The following is an 8,760-nucleotide window of genomic DNA, read 5'->3' on the forward strand; positions in this document are numbered from 1 at the left end:
CTGTATGGTGTGCTATTCAAGTGAGGATCCACACTAACTCCTGTCATTGGGCCTCTGCATCTATGATTAATGAAAAAACTGAGGAGCTCCTCAAACAAAAGATATAATGATATAATTTTGGGCACCAATAACTCCATCTCCAGACAAGAAGAAAGGGCTTTTTCCAAACCCAGTATTCACCTTTTAGTCTGGCCTAAGGTATCCTCCTTCCTAAATGCCTACTCCACATTAAAATTATGTGTGCTGTCTGCCAAAAATTAGTGCAGTGTAAAAGGGGTCTAAATCTAAAATTTTTAACATATGCACTAAACCCAAACATTTTACAGCATGTGTCAAACCTTTTCCAACCTCTATAAGCAGTTATAAATATCATTAGATCAATTTCAGTAAGAGTGCAATGACATACATTGTTGTTACTAAATACCACCAGTTCCAGTCTCTGAGAAACAGTGACAGGAACCCCAATCTTTCCCCTTCTTAAGTGAAGAGGTGTTAATATTTTAAAAATGAGTTTTGTGTCCCAAGGATTAAAGCAGATGTTTAGTCTACATCTCAGCTTCAAAGCAAACCAGAGCTCAAACTGTAGAGGCAGTTCAGCATTTGTGCTTCAGGGCAGGTGGGATTCCTGGGTGCGGTGAGCTGGATTCAGCTATCTGAAGCACATCCTGGCACTATCTCAGGCGTGTGTCCCTGGACTCTGGAGGCAGGATGACACCCTGCAGAGTGGTGTAGCAGGTTCTGTTATCAGGCACTCCTTTCCTTGACCAAGGACCTCTCCCCAGTCTGGAACTCCTCTGTGTCCACAGCCTCGACACCATCCAGGTTTTATTTTCTTTCTGTGAAAAAAAGCATAAACACATCCTCGACCCCAAATATATATAGGTCGGGTTTTTTCATAATGCATTGCAAGGGCTTTTTTACCTTGCGTTAGCAAAGGTCAGCTTGGTGTTATCAGGCCAGATCCATTTGCATCTGGATCTGCTTGCAACTTTCATAAGCTGCTTTCAAGGAGTCTTGACATGCTCCACAATTTTTTTTATTATTATTAGCCATATATGCAGTTCTTCCATTGGAAGAGCCATTTGTAAAATTTTAGCATAAAATCCTTTTAGGGATTTTTTGCCATAACATTAGTAAAATACAGGCAATGATCTGGAAAAAGATTACTGGTTTTGGCCTTTGAATTGAGCAAAGGCAATTGTCCAGGAATCCATCTTAAAATTATCAATGAATCTATTATTTAGTATAAGAAGCATTGATCATAGTCAATATTTTATCAAGCCATTTTCCAGATGTTATCCTGTCCTTTTATACCAGACAGGCTACTGTTCTAAATTAAGAGTTTAATATCTTAATTGGCAAAACTGAGAAGGTTTAGCCATAAACAGCATTTTTTTATAAAACTGTTGTAGAATAAGTTTTATATTTAATATACATATTTGCCATAGCTGAATTATAATTAATATACTGTATTTGTTGATTATTGTATACTTTACCTGTTTGAGTACCTGCTAGGCAACTTGTTTTAAGCTCTCTATTGGAAACTGTTTTTTGTAAGAATTTTACCTAGCAGCTCAATATCTCTCATAAGAACATTATAAGCAGGGCTTTAACCATTGGACATCCAAAAGTTTGTAAGCTATCCTCCTCTTAAGTTCCAAGTCTGCCTTGCAGATAGGAAAATGGAAAAATGAAGCATTTTAAAACTAGTAATGCTGGTCTCATTAGACACCAACATGTAGAAGAATGAAAATAGATCTATATCCATCTTCATGAACAAAATTTAAGCCCAAATGAGCCAAAGGCTTCAGCATATAAAAATTTTGTTGAAACTTATAGAGAAAAATTTTTTGAAGCACACCTTGCCACATCGTAAACACAGCCTCAGTGGCACAAACATTGTGAGAAACCATAAATTAGATCTCCTGAATTGAGAACCTTTTGTATAACAAGGCTATGGAGTGGGAAAAGATCTTTATTTATCATAAATCCATTCCAAAAATATGTGAAGAACTCAGGAAATTAGTTATTAAAAATTTAATCCAATAAAAATATTTGTTATAGACCTAAACTGAAAAACTCTTAACAAACGTACTTAAAAATGACTGAGAGACACCTAAAAAATGTTTGAATATAACATCCTTTAGCCGTCAGAGAAAGGCAAATCAAAACTCTGAGATTTACCTTATCCTTGTAAAAATGACCAAGATTAAAAATTATTGTTAACAATCTATGCTTAAGAAAACGTGGGTAGGAAAAAAACTCGCTGGAAGTGAGCTGCAGCCCGTGGCGGCAGCTGCGGCGCTGGGAGCAGTGTTGGAAGTACATACTGCACAGCCCTCCCTGAATCACATACAGCACTGAAAAACCTGGAGAAATCCAGACTCTCCCAGCAGGAAGAGAAAAATCAAAAATCCAGGACTAGCCTGTGAGGGCACCAGACCTCATTCCAGATGGTTGTGAGCCACCACGTTGCCGGGAATTGAACTCAGGACCTTTGGAAGAGCAGGCAATGCTCTTAACCACTGAGCCATCTCTCCAGCCCCCCCAGCAGGAAGAGGAGAATCAAAAATCCAGGGTTAGCCTGTTCAGCAACCCTGCACCAGGAACTGACTGAAGACTGCAATCCTGATAGCAATCCCCGAGAAACTGCAATCCTGAAAAACTAGTTTTCCAGCTGCAATTATCACAGTACTGTTTTAGGAACTAGCTGATTATGACCCTGGGAGTGGTCCCGAGAGGCAGGGAGCCTCCGTAGGTTTTTGAAATTTTTATGACCTTTCTGGACCACCGGGCTGTGGTCTTCTTAAAAATTCTTTTTTCCGGTCACTGGGGGTCGAACTCCTCCCCCACCAACCAAGGCCACGTGTAAGCGACCTCAGCAAGGACGGTCTTTGGTGAGCCATGAGGGGGCCGCGCCCTCCCAAGACCTGAGTGAGAGTCTCCCCAGCACTGAGGGACCTCCATTATGTAAAATTAGGCAGATATCTACCTCAAAACTTAGCAGTAGCCCTTTTGGGCCTAAATATAAGGTTGTTTAACCATACCACAAGGACACGTGCTCTGCCATGCCCAGAGCAGAACTTTATCATAGCCAGAATCTAAAAATAACCCAAAGGTATCTCTTTTACACCTAGGATAAATGAGACATCATCCTTTTAAATATCCATGAATACCACAAAATATCTAGGAGTGACTTTAAGCAAGCAGGACAAAAGTTTTTGGGTCCTGTCATCTCTGCCTGTGAAGGCGGAAATGTTTTTTACTTTTAACCATTATCACTTGCTAAGAGTATAACTCTGGCCCTTGATAAATTTAGTGAGAGGCCTGAAGCAACACCTGGCAGCAGGAAAGAACCTCAAGCTGAAACATTATGATTCCCACCCAAGAGCGGGCCGTACAAACGAAAATTGTCGGATAAGAATTTTAAATCTTGAAAGATCCCCTACTTTCTTGCGAAAGCAGAAGAAACACAGCAAAAATGACAATTTCACTGAAAGCAGTCTACGGATTCAGTGTAAATGTCCATTAAAAATTATAGCAACATTTCTCACAGAACTCACATACAGACTTTATGTAATGTTCATTAAAATTATAGCAAAACTTTTCACAGAACTCAAAAGAACAATACAGAACTCAAAAGAACAATCCCCAACCTTATAATAAAGAAATAAAAACTCAGATAGCCTAAACAATTCTAAAAATCCTCTGAATGCATCACAATCTTTGACCTTAAAACTTTTTCTACAGAAACACAGTACTGAACTTAATCTACCTTAGATATAAACTTTTACACCTACAAACTAAAGATTTTTGACCAAGAAGCAAGATTTTTGAAATGGAAAAGAAGCATATTTACATGCAGCTGCAGCTTTTTGAGTCTAGACTCCTTTATAGCAAACCTGCCTGTCAGCTTTTGCTCCATGTGGCAGGGAGTTAAAGACATATACATAAAGCAAACACATAAATCTCTGTTTTTGACTCTTACTCCTCTGTCCCTGAGTGAATGCTTAAATTCCTGTATGAATTTCTCTTCCTTTGAAAGTGATTGTCTCACCCCTTGTGGGACGACGTGAACCTGCGCCTACCTCCCGTTCTGCCATCTGTCCGAGTACTACAGCCGCAGAACCTTCATTTTTCTTCTTGTTGTTGTCCCGGGACTGCGCGTGTCGTCCGATAGCTGACCGTACTCCGAGTCACTGGTTCGGGCGCCACTGTGGATTGCGTTGGGTGGGCTACTCAGTCTAGGGGTTGTAACCCACCCGGCAATCCAGTTATTCCAGGGTCTCGGAGGGGCGCTACCTGGAAGGGAGTGAGCTAAGACAGAAGAACGAGGCCAAGCAACTTTGTCAAGGCCTCAGTTTATTAGGGACGGGTTACAGTTTATATATGGTAAGGGATGAGGGGCAGGGTACGGGATCTCGCAGGCCGCGTGGTTCCGGTCACGTAGCTCGGTTACATTCAGACAGACAGGCCAGAAGTCACAAGTGGCCACACCTGGTTCCCTGGATAGCTGGAATGTGAGGCGGGTTCCGCTAAGATTAGCAGTTAATTGGGTGAGGGGCAGGTTTTGTCAATAGAACATAACTATGGGTGTGAGGTTCTCTGCAGACTCCCTAGAGTGATGGTTTCTGTAATGATTGTTAGGGGGGAAATGGCTCCTGACATATTCCCCCTCTCTTATATAAAGGCAAACAGTTATTAAGTGGAGGGCACTAAGTCAGAGTCAACCCTGGTGTCAGATTTAAAAGAGAAGGGACTGGGACAAGTAGAAACCCTCCTCTCGAATGGTGAAGCAATTTTACCTCTCATGGGAACAGAGGGGTGCCTTATGATTAGCATTAGTTCCTTGGAGCTTCTCAAATAAAAGGTATCTAGCAAGAGTTAAAGTAAGCAGACCACAGGGCATCCTGTCTTAGGCTGTGTGGAGAGCTTTCCTCGTACCTGGCACCATGCCATGTTGAGCCGGCCTTTACAGCCTCTGTATGGTGTGCTATTCAGGTGAGGATCCACACTAACTCCCGTCATTGGGTGCCTGAGTCTATCATTAATGAAAAACTGTGAGGAGCTCCTCAAACAAAAGATATAATGATATAATTTTGGGCACCAATAGCTCCATTTTTAGACAAGAAGGAAGGGCACCTTCCAAACCCAGTATTCACCTTTTAGTCTGGCCTAAGGTATCCTCCTTCCTAAATGCCTACTCCACATTAAAATTATGAGTGCTGTTTGCCAAAAATTAGTGCAGTGTAAAGGGATCTATATCTAAAATTTTTAACATATGCATTAAACCCAAACACTTTACAGCATGTGTCAAACCTTTTCCAACATAAGCAGTTACAAATATCATTAGATCAATTGCAGTAAGAGTACAATGACATACATTGTTGTTACTTAATACCACCAGTTCCAGTCTCTGAGCAACAGTGACAGGAACCCCAATCTTCCCCCTTCTTAAGTGAAGAGGCATTAATATTTTAATTAAAATGAGTTTTGTGTCCCAAGGATTAAAGCAGTCTGATGTTTGGTCTGCACCTTAGCTTCAAAGCAAACCAGAGTTCAAACTGTAGAGGCAGTTCAGCATTTGTGCTTCAGGGCAGGTGGGATTCCTGGGTGAGGTGAGCTGGATTCAGCTATCTGAAGCACATCCTGGCACTTATCTCAGGCGGGTCTCCCTGGACTCTGGAGGCAGGATGACACCCTGCAGAGTGGTGTAGCAGGTTCTGTTATCAGGCACTCTTCTCCTTGGGGGCAGGGAAGGCCGGACCAAGGACCTCTCCGCAATCATCTCTGGAACTCCTCTGTGGGATGTCTGCAGCCACGACTCAGGTCCAGATTTTTTCTTTCTGTGAAAAAACATAAACACATCCTCGACCCCAAATATATATAGGTCGGGTTTTTTCATAATGCATTGCAAGGGCTTTTCCACCTTGCCTTAGCAAAGGTCAGCTTGGTGTTATCAGGCCAGATCCGTTTGCATCAGGATCTGCTTGCAACTTCTATGAGTTGCTTTCAAGGAGCCTTGTTATGCTCCACAATTTTTTTTTTTTTATTATTAGCCATATATGCAGTTCTTTCATTGGAAGAGCCATTTGTAAAATTTTAGCATAAAATCCTTTAAGGGATTTTTTGCTATATCATTAGCAAAATACAGGCAATGATCTGGGAAAAGATCATCGTTTTTGGCCTTGAACTGAGCAAAGGCAATTGTCCAGGAATCAATCTTAAAATTATCAATGAATCTATTGTTTAGTATAAGAAACATTGATCATAGTCAATATTCTATCAAACCATTTTTTCAGATGTTATCCTGTCCTTTTGTACCAGACAGGCTACTGTTCTAAATTAAGAGTTTAATATCAACTGGCAAAACTGGAAAGGTTTAGTCATAAACAGCATTTTTTATAAAACTGTTGTAGAATAAGTTTTACATTTAATATACACATTTGCCATAGCTGAATTATAATTAATATACTGTATTTGTTGATTATTGTATACTTTACCTGTTTGAGTACCTGCTAGGCAACTTGTTTTAAGCTCTCTATTGGAAACTGTTTTTTGTAAGAATTTTACCTAGCAGCTCAATATCTCTCATAAGAACATTATAAGTAGGGCTTTAACCATTGGACATCCAAAAGTTTGTAAGCTATCCTCCTCTTAAGCTGCAAGTCTGCCTTGCAAATAGGAAAATGGAAAAATGAAGCATTTTTTTTAAACTAATAATGCTGGCCTCACTAGACACCAACATGTAGAAGAATGAAAATAGATCTATATCCATCTCCATGAACAAAATTTAAGCTCAGCCCAAATGAGCCAAAGGCTTCAGCATATAAAAATTTTATGTTGAACCTCATAGAGAAAAATTTTTTAAAGCACACCTTGCCACATCGTAAACATAGCCTCAATGGCACAAACATTGTGAGAAACCATAAATTAGATCTCCTGAATTGAGAACCTTTTGTATAACAAGGCTATGGAGTGGGAAAAGATCTTTATTTATCATAAAATCCCTTCCAAAAATATGTGAAGAACTCAGGAAATTAGTTATTAAAAATTTAATCCAATAAAAATATTTGTTATAGACCTAAACTGAAAAACTCTTAACAAACGAACCCAAAAATGACTGAGAGACACCTAAAAAATGTTTGAATATAACATCCTTTAACTGTCAGAGAAATGTAAATCAAAACTCTGAGATTTTACCTTATCCTTGTAAAAATGACCAAGATTAAAAATTATTGTTAACAACCTATGCTTAAGAAAACGTGGGTAGGGAAAAAATCGCTGGAAGTGAGCTGCAGCCCGTGGCGGCAGCTGCGGTGCTGGGAGCGGTGACCGGTGTTGGAAGTACATACTGCACAGCCATCCCTGAATCACATACAGCACTGAAAAACCTGGAGAAATCCAGACTCTCCCAGCAGGAAGAGAAAAATCAAAAATCCAGGACTAGCCTGTGAGGGCACCAGACCTCATTCCAGATGGTTGTGAGCCACCACGTGGTTGCTGGGAATTGAACTCAGGATCTTTGGAAGATCAGGCAATGCTCTTAACCGCTGAGCCATCTCTCCAGCCCCCTCAGCAGGAAGAGGAGAATCAAAAATCCAGGGTTAGCCTGTTTAGCAACCCTGCACCAGGAACTAACTCAATACAAAACCAGACTGCAATCCTGATAGCAATCCCGAGAAACTGCAATCCTGAAAAACTAGTTTTCCAGCTGCAATTATCACTCACAGTACTGTTTTAGGAACTAGCTGATTATGACATTGGGAGTGGTCCCGAGAGGCAGGGAGACATGCCCCTGCGACCATCACTGGGTTTTTGAAATTTTTTTATGACCCCCCTAGACCACTGGGCTGTGGTCTCTTAAAAATTCTTTCTCTTGGTCACTCGGGGTCGAACTCCTCCCCCACCAACCAAGGCCATGTGCGGGACCTCAGCAAGGAGGGCCTTTGGTGAGCCATGGGGGGGGGCGCCCGCCCAAGACCTGAGTGAGAGTCTCCCCAGCAGTGAAAGACCTCCATTATGTAAAATTAGGCAAATATCTACCTCAAAACTTAGCAGTACCCCTTTTGGTCCTAAATACAAAGTTGTTTAACCATACCACAAGGACACGTGCTCTGTCATGCCCACAGCAGAACTACTTTATCATAGCCAGAATCTAAAAATAACCCAAAGGTATCTTTTTTACATCTAAGATAAATGAGACATCATCCTTTTAAAATATCCATGAATACCACAAAATATCTTGGAATAACTGTAAGCAAGCAGGACAGAAGTTTTTGGGTCCCATCATCTCTGCCTGTGAAGGCGGAAATGTTTTTTATTTTTAACCATTATCACTTGTTTAGAGAATAACTTTGGCCCTTGATAAATTTAGTGAGATGCCTGAGTTTCAGCAATCTAGCCTGAAGCAACACCTGGCAGCAGGAAAGAATCTCAAGCTGAAACATTACGACTCCCACCCAAGAGCGGGCCGTACAAACAAAAAAATTGTAGGATAAGAATTTTAAATCTTGAAAGATCCCCTACTTTCTTGCGAAAGCAGAAGAAACATAGCAAAAATGACAATTTCACTGAAAGCAGTCTACGGATTCAGTGTAAATGTCCATTAAAAATTATAGCAACATTCCTCTCAGAACTCACATACAGACTTTAATGTAAATGATCATTAAAATTATAGCAAAACTTTTTACAGAACTCAAAAGAACAATACAGAACTCAAAAGAACAATCCCCAACCTTATAAGAAAGAAATAAAAAC

General features: G+C 40.5%; 1 long non-coding RNA gene across 1 annotated transcript; it reads left to right on the forward strand.

The window, feature by feature from the left end:
• Positions 1-365: 365 nt before the first annotated feature.
• LOC126513784 (uncharacterized) lies at positions 366-6,798 on the forward strand. The gene is made up of 2 exons (XR_007595436.1): positions 366-634; positions 5,619-6,798. It is a non-coding gene; the product is annotated as an uncharacterized lncRNA (long non-coding RNA).
• The last annotated feature ends 1,962 nt before the right edge of the window (positions 6,799-8,760 follow it).

This window comes from Alexandromys fortis, unplaced genomic scaffold (genome assembly GCF_014885135.2).
Source record: "Alexandromys fortis isolate MF-2015 unplaced genomic scaffold, M_Fortis_MF-2015_v1.1 scaffold_117, whole genome shotgun sequence".
Taxonomy (NCBI): Eukaryota; Metazoa; Chordata; class Mammalia; order Rodentia; family Cricetidae; genus Alexandromys; species Alexandromys fortis.